General features: G+C 39.3%; 1 long non-coding RNA gene across 1 annotated transcript; it reads right to left on the reverse strand.

Moving 5' to 3' along the window:
* Positions 1-7,792: 7,792 nt before the first annotated feature.
* On the reverse strand, positions 7,793-9,282 carry LOC110495177. The gene is made up of 2 exons (XR_002469394.2): positions 8,738-9,282; positions 7,793-8,306 (listed from the first exon to the last, which is right to left on the reverse strand). It is a non-coding gene; the product is annotated as an uncharacterized LOC110495177 (long non-coding RNA).
* Positions 9,283-13,416: the final 4,134 nt, after the last annotated feature.

Raw genomic sequence — 13,416 nt, forward strand, 5'->3', positions numbered from 1 at the left:
CTTCTGAAGTTATCTACGAGATAAAGTGAGGGGTCAAGGCACTACGGCGATCAATGGATTATTAGTGACAAAGACACGTCAAAATATAGCAATAAAAGTAGCACAATAAAATAAAGACAGTGAAACAGGTGCAGTGAATTATTGTGATATGATGCTTTTGTGCCTTTTTCTCGCTTGTTAACACTAAAGACGGACTCCCTACAGACAAAACCAGTAAAGTAGTATAAACTCTAGTGCCCTCAGCCTCTCCCTACAAGACGGATACGAAATAATCTGTGGGAGGGGAGAAAGTGGGAGGGAGAAAATGGAGAACTGCCTTTTTGTACCTCTTTTGTATAACCCTGGTGATTTAAGGGCTCCTGAGGTCACCCTATAAAGCTGTTTAAATGAGGTAAGATGGTGGTGTCAAAGGCCTGATAACTAGGTCTGCCTTCTGCACATTTTCCCTTCCTGAGAGTTCTCAGGTAAATGTTAAATGAGGTTCTCACCACCATCTACTATTATGTGGTTCCACGATGCTGTATGCCAGGAAGGATTCACACAGCCTGGTTCTTGGGCCAATTTAACCTGTCAGAACCACTGTGAACTGCTTGGTAATAATGAGGGTCTTGCAGGCTGTAGTAGTTATCTCTTATGCTTTTTTTAGTGCTTTGTCTTTAGCTTTTGAGGATGTAATGTACTGTAGCTCAGCCAACCAAAAACATTCCCAGGAAATTAGCTTTTAATGCTTTAAAAAAAATGTTGCATAATAGTTTTATCTTATAAGAAACACTTGGGAATTTAGTCATATTTTACCATAACTAAACATAACCTATGTATTCATTTATTCGGCAGGTCTGTTCCCTGATTCTTTCTGCCATCACCGAACTGAAGGCAGCTAATGGACTTCTATTCATTCAGGGGAGAATCATTGGAGGGAATCAATTTCCTGATGTTCCTCTGAATGTTTAAATTGATATTTAAATGTCAGCAGCCACAGGAGCACATCAATACCGAGATCATCAGAAGAATGCACAGAAAACAGCAGGATAAAAAAGAACGAGCTGTCTGTCTGATGAATAAACACATTGGAGATGGTAGAACTGTTCAAAACTCAATAGGTCTCCAGGGTCAGTTGTCTGTGTTAGAGCCCACACACTCATAAGCTCCACCATGTACCTTTATTCACAAACAAACAACTGACCTGAGATGACCTGACGGAGATCCTTGCAGGATTGAAACATAGTTTGCTTGTGAATAAAGGTATGTGGTGGAGCTTACGAGAGTGCAGGCTCTATTTCTTAAAAACTAAATAAAGGATGTGCTTGTGATCACACTTGACTCGGTTGTCTGTCGTCCCAGCAAACCAATATTAGTTAGGTTGCAGCAAATGTTCTCAGAACACAAAAACGGTCCAGTCGTGCTGATGATTATACAATAGTTGTATAACACATTTGCCTGATGTTGCAAGAATGTTACCAGTACATATTTAATATGTTCTTTAAAGGTTCCTAGAATGTTTAAGTAGGTTGTGGGAACAGTCTTGTGGGAATATTGTGGGGACATTACAAAGGATAAACTGTCTAGTTGTGCAGATGAAAATACAATGTTTATTTTCAGGTGCAAAAAACATTCTCTTGATTATAGAAGAACGTTCCCAGAACACATTTTTAATGTTCTTTAAAAGTTACTAAACACTGTGGGGATATGGCAAGAGATATAGTTGAAGTCAGAAGTTTACATACACCTTAGCCAAAATACATTTAAACTCAGTTTTTCACAATTCCTGACATTTAATCCTTGTAAAAAGTCCCTGTCTTAGGTCAGTTAGGATCACCACTTTATTTTAAGAATGTGAAAGGTCAGAATAATAGTAGAGAGAATAATTTATTTCAGCTTTGATTTATTTCATCACATTCCCAGTGGGTCCGAAGTTTACACACACTCAATTAGTATTTGGTAGCATTGCCTTTAAATTGTTTAACTTGGGGCAAACATTTCGGGTAGCCCATTCCTCCTGACAGAGCTGGTGTAACAGAGTCAGGTTTGTAGGCCTCCTTGCTCCCACACGCTTTTTCAGTTCTGCCCACAAAATGTCTTTAGGATTGAGGTCAGGGCTTTGTGATGGCCACTCCAATACCTTGACTTTGATGTCCTTAAGCTATTTTGCCACAACTTTGGAAGTATGCTTGGGGTCATTGTCCATTTGGAAGACCCGTTTGCGACCATGCTTTAACTTCCTGACTGATGTCTTGAGATGTCCACATCATTTTCCTGCCTCATGATGACATCTATTTTGTGAAGTGCACCAGTCCCTCCTGCAGCAATGCACCCCCACAACATGATGCTGCCACCCCTGTGCTTCACGGTTGGGATGGTGTTCTTCAGCGTGCAAACCTCCCCCTTTCTCCTCCAAACATAACAATGGTAATTATGGCCAAATAGTTATATTTTTGTTTCATCAGACCAGAGGACATTTCTCCAAAAAGTACGATCTTTGTCCCCATGTGCAGTTGCAAACCGTAGTCTGGCTTTTTTATGGCGGTTTTGGAGCAGTGGCTTCTTCCTTGCTGAGCGGCCTTTCAGGTTATGTCGATAAAGGACTCGTTTTACTGTGGATATAGATACTTTTGTACCTGTTTCCTCCAGCATCTTCACAGGGTCCTTTGCTGTTGTTCTGGGACTGATTTGCACTTTTCACACCAAAGTACGTTCATCTCTAGGAGACAGAACACGTCTCCTTCCTGAGCGATATGACGGCTGCGTGGTCCCATGGTGTTTATACTTGGATACTATTGTTTGTTCAGATGAACGTGGTACCTTCAGGCGTTTGGAAATTGCTCCCAAGGATGAACCAGACTTGTGGAGGTCTACAATTTTTTTCTGAGATCTTTGCTGATTTCTTTTGATTTTCCCATAATGTCAAGCAAATAGGCACTGAGTTTGAATGTAGGCCTTGAAATACATCCAGAGGTACACCTCCAATTGACTCAAATTATGTCAATTAGCCTATCAGAAGCTTCTAAAGCCATGACATCTTTTTCGGGAATTTTCAAGCTGTTTAAAGGCACAGTCAACTAAGTGTACGTAAACCTCTGACTCACTGGAATTGTGATACTGTGAATTATAAGTGAAAGAATCTGTCTGTAAGCAATTGTTGGAAAAATTACTTGTGTCATGCACAAAGTAGATGTCCTAACCGACTTGCCAAAACTATAGTTTGTTCACAGGAAATTTGTGGAGTGGTTGAAAAATGAGTTTTAATGACTCCAACCTAAGTGTATGTAAACTTCCGACTTCAACTGTAGGTTCCCAAAACACTAAAACTGTCCTGTTGTGCTGACAGTCAGATGATGTTTGTATCAGGGTGCATAAAACATTCCTATGATGTTTCAAGAATGTTACCAGAACAGCCTTTCTGAGTTATTTTAAAGGTTCCCAGAACAATGTAATTAGGCTGTGGGAACAGTGTGAGTACATTACAAACGATAGGTTGCCAAAGCAAAAAATATGCTCAGTTGTGATGACATTCATACAATGATTAAATTAGGTTGCACAGGACATTCCCTTAATGTTTTAAGAATGGTGACAGAAAACCTGGTCTAAGTACTTTAAAGGTTCCCAAAACATTTCATTAAGTTATAGGAGTTGTCTGGGTTGTTGCAATAATATTATAATCTTGTGATATTCACATATTGTATTGGAGGTTGCACAGAAAATTCACAAAATGTTCCACAATTTCCAAATATGTCAGTTGTTATGAAGTTCATAGCATATTTGTTTTAGATTTAACATAATATTCCATTGGTGTTCACACAATATACATTGTACCTTGTCTTGGTGGTCCTCAGAACATTTAAAGAACATTTAGAAAATATTATATTTAAGTTTTACCTAATATTACCACAACATTGTCAGCATGCACATTTCTAGTTCCTTAAAGCATAAGAAAAGCGATTGGAATAAATCACCATTATGTTTCTCTCCTGATCACAGCATTTTAACCATACAAACACAACCATATTTTTTACACTTCACATGTTAACAATCTACACCTAAACCTGCAATCTTCAGATCTGTAGCCAGATTATTAGCCTTCTAGCCACCAGGAGATTGCATGATTTTTTTCTGTCCATGAAGATATGGTAATATGGTCAATCAGAACAAAGAACACAGTTTCTTAGTTATTCAAATCCTCTTCATGTCCTGTGTAGGCTACTTGTAACTAGGGGTGTGAACTTTTGAATGAAGTTGTAATCCGTAAACATAAAAAATGAGGTTTTCCTCACATAATTAAAATCACAGTACAGTAATCACAAAACATATTATTTTATGTGTTATAGCCTAACTAGACTATATGGCTATAAAGACCTGGGAAAAGTTGTCTAATTTAAATAAAGCCAGAGAGGAAGAGGCAAACTTTAGGTTACTTTGGTGAATTGGCGAGGCATGCAAGATAAGACATGCAAGACACGGTTCTGCCTGCTCTCCTCTCTCCCTCGCGCTGGCCTGCCTGCTCTTTCTCTTCACTAGGGTTTCCACCATTTACGAATTCGCCCAATGAAGTTTTGCCCCCATTCATTTCCAATGGGAGCACGCCGAGCAATGCACAGGGGATTGTGAGAAGGTGAGCGGCGTGAACCCAGCAATATAAAAAGTTAAGCTCTGCTCTACTTTACTTTATGCAAATTGCACGCGGCCACCGCTGCCGATAACGAAACATACATTCCTTCCGCCTGTCATTAGTTCCGGGGAAAGCAGAACCAAAAAGCATCGAGGAAACCCAATCATTGCTGTGTCTAGTTTTCCAATTCTATATGATTTTACTACGCTAGAATACAGAAATAAAATCATGAGGTCAATGGCATGGAGTAGGACTGCAGAGATTGTTGTTGTTGATGGTGGGTGAAGAGAGATTTGCACAACAATGTTTGCTTGTTCTGCTAGCTAGCAATGGACATCAAGCAACCAAAACCTCAACACTGCGATCAAAAACACCATTTGTAAATGTGTTGAGTAAATTAAATTGTGAAACAAAGGATAGAAATCACCCACCAGTAACATGCATCATAACATGGTAAATGATACACTGAGCATGAATTTCCCATGTACTATGCTACCAATTGGATTATGGTTTCTTAACATTATGATTATCATACAGAATATTGTAGTTTATGGCTCTTTCATTATACTTGTGTCATGATTATAGCTCACTTCCTGTAAAATACATTGGCCTACATGCAGATGAATGGGTACTTTGTGCCTTTGACTTGCAAACATTGTTATGCACATCTGTCTTTACCCACAATCAAATCAAATCAAACTTTATTTGCCACATGTGCCGAAAACAACAAGTGTACACTTCACCGTGAACTGCTAACTTACAAGCCTTTATTAACCAACAGTGCAGTTCAAGAAGAAGAAAATATTTACCAAGTAGGCTAAAATAAAAAGTCATAATAAAAAGTAACACTAAGAATAACAATAACGAGGCTATATACAGGGGGCAGCGGTGCCGAGTCAGTGTGCAGGGATACAAGCTATTTGAGGTCATCTGTACATGTAGGTGGGGGCAAAGTGACTATGCATAGGTAACAAACAAACAGCGAGTAGCAAGTGTACAAGGGGGGTCAATGTAAATTGAACCACCTAGACTTGGCGCTCTGGTACCGCTTGCCGTGCGGTAGCAGAGAAAACAGTCCATGACTGGAGTCTCTGACAATTTTATGGGCTTTCCTTTGACACCGCCTATTACAGTTGAAGTCGGATGTTTACATACACTTAGGTTGGAATCATTAAAACTTGTTTTTCAACCACTCCACAAATGTCTTGTTAACAAACTATAGTTTTGGCAAGTCGATTAGGACATCTACTTTGTGCATGACACAAGTAATTTTTACAAAAATTGTTTACAGACAGATTATTTCACTTATAATTCATTGTATCACAATTCCAGTGGTTCAGAAGTTTACATACTCTTAGTTGACTGTGCCTTTAAACAGCTTGGAAAATTCCAGAAAATTATGTCATGGCTTTAGAAGCTTCTGATAGGCTAATTTACATAATTTGAGTAAATTGGAGGTGTACCTGTGGATGTATTTCAAGGCCTACATTCAAACTCATTGCCTCTTTGCTTGACATCATGGGAAAATCTAAAGAAATCAGCCAAGACCTCAGAAAAAAAATTGTAGACCTCCACAAGTCTGGTTCATCCTTGGGAGCAATTTCCAAATGCCTGAAGGTACCACATTCATCTGTACAAACAATAGTAAGCAAGTATAAACACCATGGGACCCCGCAGCCGTCATATCGCTCAGGAAGGAGACGCGTTCTGTCTCCTAGAGATGAACGTACTTTGGTGCGAAAAGTGAAAATCAGTCACAGAACAACAGCAAAGGACACTGTGAAGATGCTGGAGGAAACAGGTACAAAAGTATCTATATCCACAGTAAAACGAGTCCTTTATCGACATAACCTGAAAGGCCGCTCAGCAAGGAAGAAGCCACTGCTCCAAAACCGCCATAAAAAAGCCAAACTCCAGTTTGCGACTGCACATGGGGACAAAGATCGTACTTTTTGGAGAAATGTCCTCTGGTCTGATGAAACAAAAATAGAACTGTTTGGCCATAATTACCATTGTTATTAGGTGGAGGCTTGCAAGCCGAAGAACACCATCCCATCTGTGAAGCACGGGGGTGGCAGCATCATGTTGTGGGGGTGCTATGCTGCAGGAGGGACTGGTGCATTCACAAAATAGATGGCTTCATGAGGCAGGAAAATTATGTGAATATACTGAAGTAACATCTTAAGTCATCAGTCAGGAAGTTAAAGCTTGTGGGTCTTTCAAATGGACAATGACCCCAAGCATACTTCCAAAGTTGTGGCAAAATGGCTTAAGGACAACAAAGTCAAGGTACTGGAGTGGCCATCACAAAGCCCTGACCTCAATCCTATAGAAAATTTGTGGGCAGAACTGGAAAAGCGTGTGCGAGCAAGGAGGCCTACAAACCTGACTCTGTTACACCAGCTCTGTCAGAAGGAATGGGCCAAAATTCACCCAACTTATTGTGGGAAGCTTGTGGTAGGCTACCCAAAACATTTGACCCAAGTTAAACTATTTAAAGGCAATGCTACCAAATACTAATTGAGTGTATGTACATTTCTGACCCACTGGGAATGTGATGAAATAAATAAAAGCTGAAATAAATAATTCTCTCTACTATTATTCTGACATTTCACATTCTTAAAATAAAGTGGTGATCCTAACTGACCAAAAACAGGGAATTTTTACTAGGATTAAATGTCAGCAATTGTGAAAATCAGAGTTTAAATGTATTTGGCTAAGGTGTATGTAAACATCGACTTCAACTGTATATAGGTCCTGGATGACGGGAAGCTTGGCCCCAGTGATGTACTGGGCCGTTCGCACTACCCTCTGTAGCGCCTTACGATCAGACACCAACATCTGCAATCCTCCTCCATGCCATTGACCTTCTGGTTTTGTCTCTCTACTGTCTCAAATCATTCTCAGCAAATATACGAGGCAGAATTACAATGCTCCCCACGTAACATTATTTTCCTTTTTGATCTTTTTTATTAACGTACAAATTGCCAGCTCCTTATTTTCATGTTGAGTCCTGTACCTAGAATACAAGGGTTGGATTTGCACTAAACAATTTAATGTCACAAAAATGATGTAGAAAATCCGGCATTATCTACTGGTATAATTTTAAACTGGAGAGCTCACAACTGGACAAAAAAGTCATGTTAATTTGAGAAAGCAACACAGAAACACAGACAAATTGGAGACAGATCCCTTCATGCCTTTTTTATTGCAGAATTGTGATCTGTGCTGAATGTACATTCACACTAGTTCATGTTTAAACACTTCACTTCAATGAATCAATATTGAATTAAATAAATGAATTTGTAAATGTTAAACATCTTAGTAAGTTGGCTATTATTACTAAAACATAATTTCAGTGGTGGCCAACCTTCCTCCACTCCCTGATCTACTGGGTGAAGAGGTTTCTATTCCAGTCTAGCAACTATTATCAGCTCATTAGGTTTGATAAATTGAATCGGGTGTGTTGGTGCTAGGCTGAAACAGAAGCCTGCACACGCAGCATACCTGCAGAAGAATTGACCTGCTACAGTTGTAATGCTACATTGTACATTGTGTGTGACTTTTAACTGTATTGTTGTATACAACATTTGCTAACGTAAGTACACATACAACCCATGGCATACAATGATGTGCCAGCAGACTCTTGGGACATTCACTGGGACTTATTCATCTGCAGACAGGCTTTCACAGCTTTCCATATCTGAGGAGAGACATCACAAAGAAACAGGTTTCATTTTATTTCAATTAGACTGCCATGACTATTATCTCTCTGTCTGTCTTCATAGTTTTCCTCTCTAGGGACTAAAACTGGAGACTATTTGCATAATGTCATCCCACAACCTACCCTGTCTAACTAGTAGTACACTGTGCTACCCTTTCTGACAGCTTGAGTAGAACATCATTTCACCCTCTTCCATTGCTGTTATCTACCAATGCATTTGGAGCACGAGTTTTTAATTTACAACGATAAATAGGCCTACATCAAGATAACAAGCTAAGTTAACTAGCTGTAGTATGTAACGTTGGCTAGCTAGCTAATAATCAGCTCATTAGCCTACACACACTGGCCTGCTGTAGCTAGATAATAATACATAGATTTTGTACATTTTCAAAACGCATTTACCTACTTACTTGAATATGTTCACGCCACGCCTACGAAATGGCCAATCTTTTGGAGCAAAGAGTTGTCAAGCAGAGGCACCGCTTCTGGTTGAAACGAACTGTAATGATGCAAGTGTTTGTTCAGTCTTCGGTCGGTTGCCTGTAGAATATCCTAATTTTTGCATGGGGCCGATGTCGGATACAGGGGTATCTTCAGGACAGTCTCGCGCGCACATGGTACTCATCGTTTCTGAGGGGGTGGGGGTGTTTTTGTCTCATAATATGAAATTACAGTAGGCTACCCGATAGCCTGTGTCGATTACCCTTTTCAGATAGAATGTGGTCCCTTGAAAGCGCCTCGGGCAACGTCATGTTTGTTCGTCTGTTATTAGGTTAGGCTACACAATGGCTTTTTTTTAATGGAGACATCAAAACTTTCTCTGGAAATATGAACAGCATTTTACTTGTCTGTAAAGTAATGCTGCGACTGAAGTGAGACACTTCCATCACTAGGCGGCCAGAACTGTCAATCAAGGAATGTTGAGCTGCTGCAGGCATCCTGACTGCCTGCTGCCTGCAAGCAGACTATTCTCTCCTAAAAAATAACTTTACAGTTCTTTAAATACAGTGACTCAAAAACAGCACAGCAGCACATCAATCAGCATCAATCAGCAACATGTATTGTTGTCAGGGAAGCAGTAGCATTTAATGCTGGAGCAGAATTGTACTGTCTGAAAAGGTACACACTTCTGATGCTGCAATTTTTTTAATTGTCTGAATAATTATCTATTTTTGCTATTGACATTTTACTGTAACAGTAGCTGCTTTCTATGATTGTAAAGGGTTGCGGTAGATATAACTTTATTGCCCAGCCCCAGCGGTCAAACATATGTAATAGGACTATTATTCGACATTGTGAATTGACACGGAATTTTGTGATTTGTTTTCTTATCGTTTTAACGGAAAACCAATAACAAATGTCCATTTAAATTATCAATTTGTCACATCCCTACTTGTAACCAACCCTATATTGTAAGAATTTTTTCCTTCATCACTGTTGAAATGTGATTTTACTTGGATACATATTTATAAAGCTTCCTTTTAAAAAACGTGTTCTGGTGTATTCATATAGGCCAACTTCTTAAATACAGGCTCAGGACATTTAAACTACTATAAATACGAAAGAATTATACTTTTTCTCAATTTCAATCAAAACACATACAAATGCATGCAATACTCATGCTGAAAAATGATAAGTAATAAATATACAAAAACAGTTTCAGGTTCAATTAATTCATATTTTATTGATTACATGTTCTGTTTTAATCTTAATTTAGCACCTTCAAGGATACAAAAAAAAACAGATCATTATTGAATATGAAAAGACAACATTTAACAGCATTTGGTTTACTGTGCAAAATGGTATATTCTTCAGATGAGCACCATTATGGTCACTATTCATTCTAAAATAAACCCACGTGCCTTGCACCAGTTCTCCTGTGTGGTGCAGAATGTAGAGTTTGCCCAATGTAAGTTTCCAGTTCTTTCACCTTCACATTCCTGTGATTACGACTGCATGCACCTAAAACCATTAACTGTACTCCTTTTAAATGTTTAAATACTAAATCCTATCACATTTCATAGTCAACTCAAAGATTATGACTTCACAATATTCTTTTAAGAGTTTTTAAATGATCGTTTCCTCTTCCACCCCTTGTAGCTGTACAGTGTTATACAAGTTATTTAAAGGAAGCTTTATAAATATCTATCCAGCTAAAATCTAATTTCATGACTTTCAACACATGATATAGTAAAGTACAGTGTTACAAATACACAGCATATGATCAGGATGGGAACATTTTAATAACTCAGAAACTGCATTCTGTGTCATGATAGGGTAATATAGTCAATCTATATACAGTTTACTGAAAAAGCCCTGCAATACCACAGCTTTCCCCTGGTGGCGCAGAGGGTTAAACAACACATGTAGGCCAAATCCCTTAGATGGTGATATCTACTAAGCTAACATATAGAATTGTTAAGATGGTCATACCATAGATCATTTACCTATTTGATTTTGGATTTTAGGACCCCTGTAGTTATAAAAAAATAAATAAGTAAAAGTTATTTGACAATCCATTGAATTTGGTCTTTACTGCTATAGCCACATATAAATGCATTGAATAACACATTTGTACATGGCAAAACAGATAGTAAAAACAAAAATCTGAGGGAAGTATGTTTGAAGTGTCTGTCCTACAGTATATCTGAGAGATATAAGAAAACTCGGGATTTGTAGAATCTTTTTTAGATCCATATGAAAGCGCTTCTGTCGCGCCCTGACCTTAGTATTCTTTGTTTTCTTTGTTGTTTTGGTTAGGTCAGGGTGGAGGGGTGGTTTGTTGTGTTTTATCCTGTCTAGGTGTTTTGTATGTCTATGGTTGCCTAGATTGGTTCTCAATTAGAGACAGCTGTTTATCGTTGTCTCTGATTGGGAACCATATTTAGGCAGCCATATTCCTTGAGTATTTTGTGGGTGATTATCTATGTCTATGTGTAGTTGCCTGTGTATGCACATTTATATTAAAGCTTCACGGTCGTTTTGTTATTTTGTATAGTTTGTTTTGTGTCCGTCTTTATTAAATGTAACATGTATTCATATCACGCTGCGCCTTGGTCTCCTCCAATCAACGAACGTGAGAACTTTACTCATGACACTTTTTCCCCCATGTTCACAGTGTCATATTTACAGCTCGGTACTGGGTTACCTTCAGACGACAACCGTAAAGCATGTGTGCGTCATAGAGCAAAGCACGTGTCCATGAGAGTCTCAGCTTTCGATGGTGGTGTCATATTAACTTCTAGATCAAGCAGTTTGGATTTGACAGGCGGTTTTACGAGAAGATTTGGGAGGTCCACATCAGCGACTTCAGACGACTGCCGTAAAGCTTGTGGTCGTTGTAAAGCGAAAACAACCGACACCCTTGTGTTCATGAGAGTCTCAGTTTTCGTTGTCATATTAGTTTCCAGCTCAAAGCATTTGGGTTTTATAGACTATTTCATGACAATCTTTATGTCTTGATCTTCTCGTGTCTGGAAAAACACTGTATTCACAAGCCCTAGGTTATGGAAAAGCTGATTGGCGGCTGCTGGCGAACTCAGTAGAATCTCACAAAGCCTGTGCAAGAAACAGGTCTAGCGTAAACACATGGGGAGCTATTTAATAAAACGTGATGACGTCACGGCATGACGAGCAGGTGCATCAATTGACTGGGGGTGGGAGGGCTCTAAAGATGGCAGCTTGAGCACATGCTTCCTACCGAGCTCTGCATACCAACTTTTTAAAGAGAGTGAAAAGTGTATTATTTTGAACTACCAAATTAAAATTTCACTTGCTAAAAACACCAGGTCATTGATGATTTAAGCAAACGCTTGGATTGACAACTGCCACAACTACAGTATACTACAACTGGCCTGACAGACTCTATGACACTTACGGTGTCAGATGAGTATTTCCTTCTTTGCCTATAACCCCAAGCAAGCCTCCAGCTTCCAAGAAAGGCATGTTTGAACCTCGATGACGCTGCCAATAATGATGTTATCACCACTCTTTCCAGGCTCACCAATACAAGGTTCGATTCCATAGAGAAAATGGTTAGCGACTACGCAATGAAAATCGAGGGCATGAAAATCAAGGATGTTAAGTAGAAGGTCACCTACATCAAAAGGGTGTCGAAAAAAGGAGGAAAAGATGGACTTGTGCCAAAGAAGAATTGCAGAACTCGAAAGCTACTCCAGGCAGTGGAATCTGCGACTATATAGAGTTCCTGAGGCAGATGGGAGAACCAGCTCCCAAGCAAGAAACCATCGAAGTCTGCCAAGCTGTCCTACCTGAGGAGAAGGCTAAGCTAGTAGATGTTGACGACACTGTACATCGCCTCGGTACTAGAAGGCAGGGTGACTCCCAGCCCAGAGGTGTCATTCTCCAGTTCACATTATGGATCTACAGGGATGCCACTTGGAAAGCAGCAAAGAGATCTACCTTCCTACGTGACAAAAACCTGCGGTTTGTAGAAGACCTCTCAAAAGCAGACAGAGAAAGGAGAGAGAAACTTTGGCCAGCTGTTGAAAAAGCACAAAAACAGGGGAAAGCTTCTTACTTCATCGGAGGGCACGCTTTCTTCAACGGATCCTAAATCAGCCTTCCTCCTTGAGGACTGTCATAGACTGTGCCTGATGGTCAACATAGGCTACCTAGATAGCTACCTCTGATGTGCTCCTGGCTCTAAGGTGATTTAACTTTTGTTCTAACCAGTTTGACTCAAGGTCTGATTACATGAATCCCTAAGCCCAAGAAAGACCTGCTTCTCCTCGATAATTGCCATCCAATCTGTCTGCTCAATATCGACTACAAATTATTAGCCTCTATGTTTGCAAAAAGAATGACGGCAGTATTGGACTCAATTTTAGAGGAGATCCAATCTGACTTCATGAGGAAAATACATTTAAAAAATATATATATATAATAATAATAATACTTTTTTATAAGGAATAGACATACAGTATATCTAATAATTTCTGACTAATGTTAGACCTTATTGACTATTCTGGTCTAATCTTCGAAGATAGTTGTATTGTATTCTTAGACTTTCTTAGACTATAAAGCCTCCACCCACCTCCAGGTGTCGCCCATCTTCCCCATTATCCCC

The sequence above is a fragment of the Oncorhynchus mykiss genome, chromosome 17 (genome assembly GCF_013265735.2).
Source record: "Oncorhynchus mykiss isolate Arlee chromosome 17, USDA_OmykA_1.1, whole genome shotgun sequence".
NCBI classification, from domain to species: Eukaryota; Metazoa; Chordata; class Actinopteri; order Salmoniformes; family Salmonidae; genus Oncorhynchus; species Oncorhynchus mykiss.